This window comes from Rutidosis leptorrhynchoides, chromosome 11 (assembly GCF_046630445.1).
Source record: "Rutidosis leptorrhynchoides isolate AG116_Rl617_1_P2 chromosome 11, CSIRO_AGI_Rlap_v1, whole genome shotgun sequence".
Lineage (NCBI taxonomy): Eukaryota > Viridiplantae > Streptophyta > Magnoliopsida > Asterales > Asteraceae > Rutidosis > Rutidosis leptorrhynchoides.
The window spans coordinates 164,653,448-164,668,283 of record NC_092343.1 but is presented as its reverse complement, the minus strand read 5'-3'; positions in this window follow the sequence as shown (position 1 = coordinate 164,668,283).

Sequence of the window (14,836 nt, the reverse complement as noted above, 5' to 3'; positions counted from 1 at the left end):
TATCGGATTCTACACAACGATCTCTACGCGTTCATATTACTTGATTGTTGATTAGGGTATAAACCCTAACCCTAGATTTTCAATTTTTCAATTATTTTTCTGTTTTTACATGTTATATTGATAGTATGATGATTATATATTATTGTATTGATGATTGTATGCATAGAAATGCTCAAATATATATGTTTTCGGTTTGATTGAATTGGGACAGCAGCATATTCGTTCATTTCTGGTTATTTAACTGATATAAAAGTGAAATTAAAGTATCTAGATGAGTTCCTCTCATCAAGACATTAATTTAAGACTCCGGATTCATGTTGTTTCGATTCCCGGAGCCCTAGATATGATCAAAATGGTATTTTGTTAAGATTGAAATGTGATATTGATATGAACCAGGTTTGGTCCGACTTTGTGACCATATTTGGTGACTTTAGGGTGTTTTAGTGTGTTAGGATTAATGGTGGGACGAACTTTCATGTTCGGGTCATCTAAATCCGAGCCACGAATCACCCGTTTCGGCTAAAACACGATTTTGATTGAATTGAAGTTCCAAGCGGTGTCATGGCTGATCACCATCACTTGTGGACTGTTCTTGGTGTGTTATTGAGTGTACCAAAGTGTCGGGTGGTTTGATTAGGCGGAGATATATGTGAGGCTCGCCGAAAACCAACACCCGGGGCTCAAGATACGACCCGATGAACTTTTGATTTAAAATTCATGATTAATTATTAAACTTATGATATAAATAATGAATTTCATTATCATTTAATTACTTATGATAAAAAAAATAATTATTATTATTTAAGACTTATGATATATATTTATTATATCATTTAATTATTACTTATGATTTAATTAACATTTTAATTAAACTTATGATTAATAATACTTTTATTATTAATGGAAAATACTTATGATAAGTATTAAACTTATATTATGAGATTATTATAATAAGACTTATAATAAGGATTAATTAATTATTTAATTATTATAAGACTTGGTTATTATTTAATTATAAATCTAATTATTAAACACTTATGATTTAATAATTATGATTAGAAACTTATGATATGATTAATAATTCATTATTAATTAATAATACTTATGATTTGATTTAAAATTTATTATTAATTAATAATACTTATATTATGATTAATATTTAATTAATGAATTAAATACTTATGTTATATTAATTATATCATTTAAACTTATGTTAACTTTAATAATTCATTTTAATTTAATTAAACTTATGTTATGACATAATTATACATATTTAACTTTAATTAACATTATAACTTATATTATTATTACAACTTACACTTTTAAAATTAATGTTGACTATGTTTGACCAAGGTTGACTTTTGAGTTGACTTTCGGTTGACTTTGACTTTCAGTTGACTTTTGTTGACTTTCTAAATAAGGAAACTTTCCTAACTTAAAACTTTCTAAATTTGGAAATTTTCCAAAAATCGAAACTTTCCAAAAATAGAAACTTTCCTAAAATAGAAACTTTCCTAAAATAGAAATTTTCCAAAAATGGAAACCTGCTAAAAATAGAAACTTTCTAAAAATAGAAAGTGTGTGTCCGTACGCTATTTCGATCAAACTGATGCATGTTGAGTGTTGTTCTATGTCTACTTGCAACATGTACAATAGCTATCATACTAAGACTTGACCTAAGTTAGTTATTTATATCGACCTGCTTTATTTATAGGTCGGCATTGTGAACATTCTTGATCACTTTACTTCGTATTGCTGTTCGCATATTTGTGTGGTTACTTCGTTTGCTATTAAGGTGAGTTATAGTCCCATTTTCTATTTTAAATCTTTTGGGATGAGAATACATGCAATTTATTTTATATTTTGGACACAAGTGGAAGTTGGTTTAAATTATTCATTGTGAGTTGAACAAAAATATTCCCTAGTCTGGTAACTATAATCACTGGTTTCTACTGGTGAACGCGAATCCTACGGATAGATCTATCGGGTTTGACAATCCCATTTCGAGCTAGTCGCGCTAGCAATTTATAATCGGAATGTTTAGTACTTCGTATTTAGTTGAAGATACACTTGTTCGGTGTATATTATTTATTGTGTTTGGCAAGGGTAAATAAATGGTTAAGTGGTTACCAGGTGGCTCACGGAAAATGGAATAATGTTTTATTATATGTTTTCTAGCATATAATTTTATGGTCCAAAAAGGAGTTTTTATGTTTTCAAACATAAATTTTTATTGTTTAAATTAAATATTGTTCGCAATATTAAACCTATAATTCACTCAACATTTTTGTTGATAGTTACTCGCATGTTTTATTCTCAGGTTCATGATAGATTGCTTCCGCTGTGCTTAGAGAGTCTGCATATTTATGTTGGCAGCTTTTGCTAAACATTAACTTGCATTCTATTTTGATACATTTAATAGTAGGTGTTGTTGACTTGTTTTGGTCAACTTTTGGTTAAGTAATAATGTATGGTTTTTCTAAACTTACATATTTTGGTAGGTTTCCTTTATAGGAAATCATTTTTAAATAAAGAATGCAAGGTTATTTATCAATTTCATATAGAGTTATGATCAAGCTATGGGACCAAGATAACGATGGTCGTCAAGTGTACTTTGACGGGTCGTTTCAATTATTAAGCGTAATTAAGCATCCAAAAACCAAGTAATTGTTATTATAAAATAACAATTAATATTTCGTAGTCATAATATTCTGATTACGACAAAAGTTAAACGTGTACGCAGTACGCAGTTTGTTCGAAATGTCAAATGACACTAACGATCATAAAGGCATCCGGTGATCAAGTTAAGTAACCTACGTACTTAAAGGCACGTTTTAACATATAAATGAAACTAATCCACGTGTAGTAAGATTCCAGAGTATAAAATAGCACAGTACGCACAAATACGCAGTTTCGCAAAAACACAAGGCACAAAAGCAAGTCGAAAAAGTCGGGTTGTTACATTAATGGCTAATCTTATGCATTAGAGATTCATAGATAAGCAATCACAAGTGATTTAGCCAAACATAGCAAGGATTACACTAGCAATAAGCATAAAAACATCAATAAACATCATCTTGAGTGATTACAAGTAATTAGTTCAAAGCTAGATGAAGAAAAACAAAGATTACAACTAATTAGTGAAAAATGAGTAAAGTAAAGTGGATATTACAACCCAAAATGATAAAGAGAAGAAGATCTAAGCTATAATCATAAGATAAACAAGAACAAAATCAATTAAAACTAAAACATTCATCATTACAAGTAGATAAAATAAGAACAAGTGCTAAAATGGAAAGGAAATTACAAATTGGAGAATGGATGATGTAGATCTAGCATCTAGCTTCACTAATCTTGGACTTGGAACATGAAATTAGGCTTTGATCTTGATGGAATCATGATTGGAACCCTTTTAGGGCTCCAAAACGGCCTAAGGAAGCAGCTCTCCAACTCAAAAACCCCAAATTTCCTTTTATAGGTCGGCTGAATTTTTTGGCTGTAACAGCTCCAGGAGCGGCGCTTTTGGAATAGGAGCGACGCTTTTGGGAGGACAGGAGCGACGCTTTTGTGTAGGAGCGGCGCTTTTGGAACATAGGAGCGATGCTTTCGTGCTGGAGCGGCGCTTTTGGCCACTGATCTTTGTAACACACGTTTTAGCAAATAGGGGCGCCACGTTTGACCTTAGGAGCGCCGCTTTTGAACCTAGAACTTCATTTTCACTCCAAAACTTCACTTGATTCATTCCTTTGATCCAAGGGTTGATTTCTTAGCATAAATATGAACTTTTAGACCATTTTTGTCCCGAAACAACTAAATATCACAAACCGCTCACTAATCATCACAACCCGTATCGAAATGCCACGAAAGTAGGAAGAAATTGCGAAGATAAATATGTATATTTTGAGCAATATCAGGTAGTCATATAACCATTCAAATGTAGGTGCTTTAGAGTATCTGCTCACAAAATCTAGGCCATTTGAAGCACTGGAAGAATGAATTCGACAGTTTTTTAATAATAGTCACCTGTGCATGTATAACATACATATGAAATTATATTATAGTGACCACTAAAAAGGAAATTATTGTATGACCCAAATTCAATAACAAATTCAACAAAAACAAAACAAATTCAAGCCTGATATTAAATAAGGAAAAAATCGAAATATATTTTCTTAAATAAACCTGAAATAGAAAAAAAAAAAATTCAAGCCTACGGGTGAGAATATCAACAACGGCTGATAAAGCTGAACCAAACCCTCAAATTCGCAACAAATTAAGAAACCCTAACTTATCGTTGCAATCGAAAGGACCAGCGAAAGAAGGAAAAAGGTCAAAGTGAACGATTCAACGCTAATCCATCTTCCCAGTCGACTAACAATCATGATAAAACCACCAAATCTAGCACGAAAGAACCTAGGGTTCCATCACAGTCGCTGGAAACGAACTGGGCAGAGAGAAGATGGAAAAGTGAGAAAGCCAATTTGATGATACGTATTGATGGTGAAAAGGATTTGAGGGTAGATTTCTCCAATTTTTTGTTGATTTTAGTTTATGGTGGTTACAGAGAAGAAGATTTTGAATGGTAAGTGAGTGGTTTTCCCTTTACCAGGATACGTAAGAGAGGAATGAAGCATATAGAATGGATGTGGCCCACTAATACCCGAGTTAAAATGACATGAAAGTGATGGAAACGACAAACGCCCTTTTGCTGTTGTTAGTGTTAGAATTTAATAAACACTTTTTTATAGAATATAAATAATAATTATAATAAAAGGGTTGAACTATTTTTTTAATAAACTATTAAATTAAAAATAATTTAATAAACTATTTTTTTATAGATTTTTTGTAGTTTATATAAGTTAATAGTTATAGATATTTATAGTATAGTTATCTTTTGTATTATAATTATAAGTATGGTTCTCTTTTGAGAAAAATACTCATTCCTAATTCAAATCCATTCCTAATTCAAATTCCTACTCTACTAACATCTAACGATAATTTTAACTAACTTCCTGTTAATTTGCTGAGGCAAAAGATGGCTCCGTTAGTGTTTGGATGAAATTAAACGTTCCTAGTAACATATTAGACGTGTTTGGTTAATTAGACGTGTGGCTGGTAACTTATTTAGACGTGTTCCAAGTAGACGTGTTCATCTAACTAATTGGACGTGTCTTTTAATTAACTAGACGTGTTCTAGAAAACTTGTTAGACGTGTTGTCATTTAGACGTGTTCCTGGTAAAACTATTTAGGCGTGTTGTCAATTAGACGTGTTCTTGGTAAAACTAATTAGACGTGTTGTCAATTAGACATGTTCCTAGTAAAACTAATTAGACGTGGTTACCAATTAGAGGTGTTATACTTATTTAGGCGTGTTGCAAGTTTCTAATTAGACGTGTTCCGGTTTTCTTTTTAAAAAAAGCTAATTAGACGTGTTCCTTTGGTTTAATTAGACGTGTTAGTTGATGTACACTTGCACCATGTGTGCACAGTCCTCGTGCTATGGCACTTCAGGCGCAAGTAAATGTGCGCTAGGTATGTCTGACCCGCGATGTAAGAGGATGACGTGTCATGTACTTACCACGATCTCTACAAAGTACAGACAGCCAGCATAAAATAATAGTACTGTTCCCTGGTCCCCTCACCTAAACGTTCAGGTAGTACAGATAAGAAAGCAACATGGAACACGTGGCTCCAATAGACAAACGACACTGTAGCTATAAATAACGGACTCGAATCACAAAGCAAAGGGGACGATCCAGTTTTGGGATTTACACCTATACTATTTTCGGTATTAAGATACGAATTAGCTTGCTATCTATATAGCACGATTATACCCGTGCTACCGTACATACATCACCCCACTAGATATTCTCGATATATAGTTAACGTTCTACGAACACAAACCCTATAACCCAGCGCGATCCATCATTAATCGGACGACCCGTCGGTGGTGGGTATATGTTTAACCACCCCTGCTGAGATCCTCATCTTTCAAGGGTGTAACATCCTCAATCGGGCCTAGCTGTAAGATTACTAAATTGCCCTTAAGTTTGTGTTGTGTTAGTATATGCTTTTATTTTTATCTAATATTTATTATTATGTAATGATGTGTTTAGGACCAGTTTGTGACAAGGGTCACAGAACAAGTTTGTTTATTTAATTTGGACTTCGTTTGGGTTGCCAAATGATGTACGAAAGATATCACATAACTGTTAAATACCCGTGCGTCGCACAGTGTAGGAATTAACCACAATTTAGTGACTAGTGCTGCTTCTCTCATCTCATTTCTAGACTTTTCCAAACACACACCGTTCTTCATCTCTTCACCTACACCAAACCCTAATTCTTAATTATTGTTTTAGAGCTCAAATCGTTTGTATCTTTGTATTCCTTGTGATTTACTGATTCTATCAAGGTAAGAATCATAGCATTTCATGCTTTAATCTTTGAGAAATTTGAGTTTTTGTGTAAGTTTTTACAAAGTGAGTAATTTGGGTCAAAATGGTTAGATTTGATGTTGTTTGAGTCCAAATGTTGTGGTTTTATGTTTCTACATGTTTAGTGTCTTCGATTTGGTCATTATTGAGGTCATAATCGAGCTCTAGAGCAAGAATTGGTCGATTTTGATGATCAGGATGTAAATTTTGAAAATGCATAAGTGTTAAGAATAAATTTTTAGCGAGCGCTTTTTGATACAAAAATTTCTGTACTGTGTTGTTTGATGTTAACAGACAGCAACTAACTTGATTTGCCTTATGTTCAGGTGATAAGGATAAGGAAGCCACTCTGTAGTAGATTATCTGAGCTGGTTGCTGGTATTTGGTGAATGGGACTAACTGGAGATTATAGTATAGAGTAGCATGTTATATTATGATTGCCATGCTTATTTGATATACTTACTGTTGTGGTTACTTAGTATATTGTGATGACTGCATATTAGTTGATGCTTGTCAGCTGGAGCCCAGTACGTCCCTATTGTGTGGTAGCCTCAGTAGGAGAGATCAACCTGCGGGTTGGGATCCTCATGTGGTAGCCTAAACAATCGAGGTGTATATATATGTGAATGACGCGTCCGTCGCGTGTGGATTATATATATACACACGGTGGTGGAGGAACTTCTGGTAAGCCTCAGTCCGATCAACTGGTGGTTAATGGTTTGACCAAGCCGCCAGAGTCTCTGTAGATGGCACTTGGATGATGTTTGTGTGTTAGACTTTGTGACATGATTAGTATGACGGTTCCTGTATACTATTGCCTGTAGTTAGTTGTACTCACTTAGCTTCGTGCTAATTCCCCTCCATCCTCTCCTTGCAGGTTGTTAGCTTTTGTAAGTGATGTATTTTAGGGAGAAGACGGGCATGGTCATGTTATGTTTAACTATGAAGAAACTTTGAAGTGTGTTTTCCATTAAAACTGAATTTTGGTTGTAATGTCACGTGACACTAGAATTATTGTTTAATATTAGCCGTCAAATGATATGTAATTAAATATGTTTATGTTATGGTAATAGTTAAGTAACACTAATGCTTCCGCCACGTTTTTAAAAAAAAAATTAGCAGTGTCACAAGTTGGTATCAGAGCTTAGTTTGGCAGCATGTGCATTGTGATCTAAATGTCATGTTCCCAAACTTAGTAGAGTCATGTCAAACATAACATGCTGGGGATGGGTTAAGTGAGTATTAGGACAGGTTATGTGTTAGTTATTAGTGATAACAGAATTTATACTAAGCCTTGGTGTGAGTGTTGTGGTAGTGCAGTAATGGCAGATAATGAAGCAAACGCTACTGGCCCTAATGTCCCTGGAACTGGTACCTTTAGAGCTCCCGATGAAGATGGGCATGTGTCTTCGGAAGAGGAAACCTCCCAAGAAGTTATAAACCTTCAAAGTCGATTACTAGAAGCTCAGGAGAAAATTAAAGAACTGGAACAAGAACGGGCAAGATGGAACCCTAATACCACTGCGTTGAACACAACTTTTCCTTCAAACCTTTATACTCAAGCCGGAGGCAGCTCTCGGTTACAGTTTTCTCAAACCACCTATCAAAACCTCCAAATGCCATTCCTGTTTAACCAGTCATTTCCAAATCAGATGATATACCCTTTTCAAGTTCCCGAGACAAGAAAGAAGTGTACCTATAAACAGTTTCTAGACTGCAAACCCCCTAAGTACAGTGGTCACACAAACCCTACAATGACACTCAATTGGTTAAGAGAAGTAGAGCGAGCGTTGGAAGCATATTTCTGTGAGCCTGAATCTATGGTACTGTTTGCTAGTAGGCTTCTCAAAGGTGAAGCAATGGAATGGTGAGACTCTATCAATGCATATTTACCCAAAGAACAGATCAGTCAAATAACCTGGAAACAATTTGCTGCTAAGGTGAGTGAGCAGTATTGTTCTGAGTATGAGATGGAAAGATTAAAAAACAGAGTTTCTGAAAATGAGAATGACAGAAAGTATGACAACTGATGAGGTTTTCAGAGATTTTACATCGAAGCTAAGGTTTGTTCAATAATGGGTATCGAGTGAGAAGGATAAGATTCAGCACTTTATGCGGGTGATTAAGCCAGAGTTTAGAACAGTTGCGAGATTTGCAACGACTTTGTCACAGGCTCATGAGAGGGCTAAGATTACTGATGGTGACATTAATGCAGCGAAAATAGAAAGTTCAAGACGTGGATCTTTTGGGGGAAAATCAGAAAGTCAATTGGGTGGACAGTCGACTCAACAGTCGAGTAAGCAATCCGGTTTTAGTGATAAAAAGTTAGGCGGGTTTAAACAGAAAAGTAGGTTTGGTATTAGTGGATCGGGTTCAAGTTAGTCTGGGTGGTGTAATGTTTGTAAGTTGACCCATGTCGGTCTATGTTCTCCAATGACCAGAAGGTGTTTGAAATGTGGAGTGTTAGGTCATGAATCAACAACTTGTTCTTTTAAGTCTAATGTTTGTTTGAGTTGTCATCAAGAAGGACATAGATCAGCGAATTATCCAACTGGGTCAAGAGTCAGTTCTAGGGCAGGGTCAGGGGCGAGGTCGGTTACTTCTGGGGGATCTTCTGCTTCTACCGCCGGGCAGAAGAGAAAGAATCCTCCAACAGCAGATGCAAGGGCATTTCAGATGACGGTAGACGCAACAATCGCTACCGATGACGTCATTACAGGTATGTTCTTAGTTAATTCCTTGCCAGCTCATGTGTTATTTGATTCAGGAGAAAATCGTTCTTTTATGTCCTTAGGCTTCTGTGATAAGTTGAAGTTGCATGTTAGGATGCTATATGCGCCTTTGGGAATAGAAGTAGCTGATGGTAAAATGGTTCCATGCACATCATATGTGTCTGGAATTACCATCGAAATTGACGGCCATTTTTTCCCTTTAACCTGTTTATTGATGCCTATACCTAGCTTTGATGTGGTCATACGCATGAATTGGTTAAGAGCTAATAGGGCTAATATTAAGTGTGATAAGAAGATGATTTCTTTTCGTTTGGCCAATGGATCCTGAGTGATAGCTAGGGGAGAGCGCAGTGGATTTAACTTCCCTATGGTTTCCCTAATGAAAGCTCAGAAGGAGATATCTAAAGGGTGTGATTCGTTCTTACCCTACGTGATCGATGTTAAGAAAGAAAAGAAGCAGGTGACCGATATTCCCGTTATGTCAGAATTTCCAGAAGTGTTTCTAGATGATTTACCAGGGATACCTCCAGTACGTGAAGTAGAGTATAAAATTGATTTGGTTCCGGGTGCTACACCAGTTACAAAAGCTCCTTACAGATTAGCTCTGTCAGAAATCCGAGAAATGATGTCTCAGATTCAGGAATTGTTAGATAAGGGGTTTATTCGACTAAGTTCTTCACCCTGGGGTGCTCCTGTTTTGTTTGTGAAAAAGAAATATGGGTCGCTTCGTATGTGTATAACTTATCGTGATTTAAACAAGAGAACAATAAAAAATAAGTATCCAATACCGAGAATAGATGATTTATTCGATCAGTTACAGGGTGCTTCTTACTTTTCAAAAAATTATTTACTTTCAGGGTATCATCAGGTACGTGTTGTAGAGACCGACATACCGAAAACCGCGTTCAGAACAAGATATGGTCATTATGAATTTCTAGTTATGCCATTCGGGTTAACAAACGCGCTAGCAGTGTTTATGGATCTAATGAACAGAGTGTGTCGTCAGTATCTCGACAAGTTCATGATTGTTTTCATAGATGACATTTTGATATATTCGAAAACCGAGAAAGATCATGCTACACATCTGAGATTGGTGTTAGAACTTCTGAAACATGAACAGTTGTACGCTAAATTCTCCAAGTGTGAATTTTGGTTATGGGAAGTACAGTTTCTGGGTCATGTGATTTGTGAACAGGGTATCAAAGTAGATCAGTGTAAGATAGAAGCTGTAATGAATTGGAACTCGCCGAAAATGCCGACAGAAATTAAGAGTTTTCTGGGTTTAGCAGGTTATTACCGCAAATTTATTAAAGACTTTTCTAAAATAGCAGGTCCGTTGAATAAGTTAACCAGAAAAGATGTATCCTTTCGATGGACTGATGAACAAGAAAAGGCTTTTCAGACTATCAAACAGTTATTATGCCAAGCGCCGGTTTTAGCTTTACCAGAGGGAACAGAAGATTTTGTGGTTTACTGCAATGCATCACACGCAGGTCTGGGTTGTGTTTTGATGCAAAGAAATAAAGTCATAGCGTATGCTTTGCGACAGTTGAAAAATCATGAACGAAACTACCCTACTCATGACTTAGAGTTAACTGCAGTTGTGGTTGCTTTGAAGCTTTGGAGACACTATTTGTATGGTACACATTGTGAAATCTATACTGATCATAAGAGTCTTCAGTACATCTTTTCGCAGAAAGAATTAAATATGTGTAAACGACGATGTCAAGAATTGATTAAAGACTATGATTGTGCGATTAAATACCATCCGGTTAAAGCAAATGTGGTCGCAGATGCTCTGAGTCGAAAGAAAACAGTCGAAAACGTTAGATTTATGAGAATTGAGATAGTTTCAGACTTGATCGATCGATTGAAAATAGTTCAGTTAGCAGCATTGAATGATGAAAACCTAAAGACTGAACAAATGACTAAAAGAAAATTTGACCTATGCAATGATTATAGAGGATTAAAGACCTATAATGTAGTGACCCGAACTTTTTCATGTTTATATATATATTAAATGAAATTGTTATTTTACATGATTAAGTGTTTCCAACATGTTAAGCAATCAAACTTGTTAAGACTTGATTAATTGAAATAGGTTTCATATAGACAATTGACCACCCAAGTTGACCGGTGATTCACGAACGTTAAAACTTGTAAAAACTATATGATGATATATATATGGTTATATATATAGTTAACATGATATTATGATAAGTAAACATATCATTAAGTATATTAACAATGAACTACATATGTAAAAACAAGACTACTAACTTAATGATTTTGAAACGAGACATATATGTAACGATTATCATTGTAACGACATTTAATGTATATATATCATAATAAGAGATATTCGTACATCATAATATCATGATAATATAATAATTTAAAATCTCATTTGATATTATAAACATTGGGTTAACAACATTAAACAAGATCGTTAACCTAAAGGTTTCAAAACAACACTTACATGTAACGACTAACGATGACTTAACGACTCAGTTAAAATGTATATACATGTAGTGTTTTAATATGTATTCATACACTTTTGAAAGACTTCAAGACGCTTATCAAAATACTTCTACTTAACAAAAATGCTTACAATTACATCCTCGTTCAGTTTCATCAACAATTCTACTCGTATGCACCCGTATTCGTACTCGTACAATACACAACTTTTAGATGTATGTACTATTGGTATATGAAATGTCCCGTTCTTATTGATTAAAAACGTTCCATATTAATTGATTTCGTTGCGAGGTTTTGACCTCTATATGAGACGTTTTTCAAAGACTGCATTCATTTTTAAAACAAACCATAACCTTTATTTCATAGATAAAGGTTTTAAAAAGCTTTACGTAGATTATCAAATAATGATAATCTAAAATATCCTGTTTACACACGACCATTACATAATGGTTTACAATACAAATATGTTACAACAAAATAAGTTTCTTGAATGCAGTTTTTACACAATATCATACAAGCATGGACTCCAAATCTCGTCCTTATTTAAGTATGCTACAGCGGAAGCTCTTAATAATCACCTGAGAATAAACATGCTTAAAACGTCAACAAAAATATTGGTGAGTTATAGGTTTAACCTATATATATCAAATCATAATAATAGACCACAAGATTTCATATTTCAATACACATCCCATACATAGAGATAAAAATCATTCATATGGTGAACACCTGGTAACCGACATTAACAAGATGCATATATAAGAATATCCCCATCATTCCGGGACACCCTTCGGATATGATATAAATTTCGAAGTACTAAAGCATCCGGTACTTTGGATGGGGTTTGTTAAGCCCAATAGATCTATCTTTAGGATTCGCGTCAATTAGGGTGTCTGTTCCCTAATTCTTAGATTACCAGACTTAATAAAAAGGGGCATATTCGATTTCGATAATTCAACCATAGAATGTAGTTTCACGTACTTGTGTCTATTTTGTAAATCATTTATAAAACCTGCATGTATTCTCATCCCAAAAATATTAGATTTTAAAAGTGGGACTATAACTCACTTTCACAGATTTTTACTTCGTCGGGAAGTAAGACTTGGCCACTGGTTGATTCACGAACCTATAACACTTTTAATATATTTACAACACTTTTAATATATTTTGATGTTTTAAATTTATTAAGTCAGCTGTCCTCGTTAGTAACCTACAACTAGTTGTCCACAGTTAGATGTACAGAAATAAATCGATAAATATTATCTTGAATCAATCCACGACCCAGTGTATACGTATCTCAGTATTGATCACAACTCAAACTATATATATTTTGGAATCAACCTCAACCCTGTATAGCTAACTCCAACATTCACATATAGAGTGTCTATGGTTGTTCCGAAATATATATAGATGTGTCGACATGATAGGTCGAAACATTGTATACGTGTCTATGGTATCTCAAGATTACATAATATACAATACAAGTTGATTAAGTTATGGTTGGAATAGATTTGTTACCAATTTTCACGTAGCTAAAATGAGAAAAATTATCCAATCTTGTTTTACCCATAACTTCTTCATTTTAAATCCGTTTTGAGTGAATCAAATTGCTAGGGTTTCATATTGAACTCTATTTTATGAATCTAAACAGAAAAAGTATAGGTTTATAGTCGGAAAAATAAGTTACAAGTCGTTTTTGTAAAGGTAGTCATTTCAGTCGAAAGAACGACGTCTAGATGACCATTTTAGAAAACATACTTCCACTTTGAGTTTAACCATAATTTTTGGATATAGTTTCATGTTCATAATAAAAATCATTTTCTCAGAATAACAACTTTTAAATCAAAGTTTATCATAGTTTTTAATTAACTAACCCAAAACAGCCCGCGGTGTTACTACGACGGCGTAAATCCGGTTTTACGGTGTTTTTCGTGTTTCCAGGTTTTAAATCATTAAGTTAGCATATCATATAGATATAGAACATGTGTTTAGTTGATTTTAAAATTCAAGTTAGAAGGATTAACTTTTGTTTGCGAACAAGTTTAGAATTAACTAAACTATGTTCTAGTGATTACAAATTTAAACCTTCGAATAAGATAGCTTTATATTTATGAATCGAATGATGTTACGAACATCATTACTACCTTAAGTTCCTTGGATAAACCTACTGGAAAAGAGAAAAATGGATCTATCTTCAACGGATCCTTGGATGGCTCGAAGTTCTTGAAGCAGAATCATGACACGAAAACAAGTTCAAGTAAGATCATCACTTGAAATAAGATTGTTATAGTTATAGAAATTGAACCAAAGTTTGAATATGATTATTACCTTGTATTAGAATGATAACCTACTGTAAGAAACAAAGATTTCTTGGGGTTGGATGATCACCTTACAAGATTGGAAGTGAGCTAGCAAACTTGAAAGTATTCTTGATTTTATGTAACTAGAACTTGTAAAATATATGAAGAACACTTAGAACTTGAAGATAGAACTTGAGAGAGATCAATTAGATGAAGAAAATTGAAGAATGAAAGTGTTTATAGGTGTTTTTGGTCGTTGGTGTATGGATTAGATATAAAGGATATGTAATTTTGTTTTCATGTAAATAAGTCATGAATGATTACTCATATTTTTGTAATTTTATGAGATATTTCATGCTAGTTGCCAAATGATGGTTCCCACATGTGTTAGGTGACTCACATGGGCTGCTAAGAGCTGATCATTGGAGTGTATATACCAATAGTACATACATCTAAAAGCTGTGTATTGTACGAGTACGAATACGGGTGCATACGAGTAGAATTGTTGATGAAACTGAACGAGGATGTAATTGTAAGCATTTTTGTTAAGTAGAAGTATTTTGATAAGTGTCTTGAAGTCTTTCAAAAGTGTATGAATACATATTAAAACACTACATGTATATACATTTTAACTGAGTCGTTAAGTCATCGTTAGTCGTTACATGTAAATGTTGTTTTGAAACCTTTAGGTTAACGATCTTGTTAAATGTTGTTAACCCAATGTTTATAATATCAAAAGAGATTTTAAATTATTATATTATCATGATATTATGATGTACGAATATCTCTTAATATGATATATATATACATTAAATGTCGTTACAACGATAATCGTTACATATATGTCTCGTTTCAAAATCATTAAGTTAGTAGTCTTGTTTTTACATA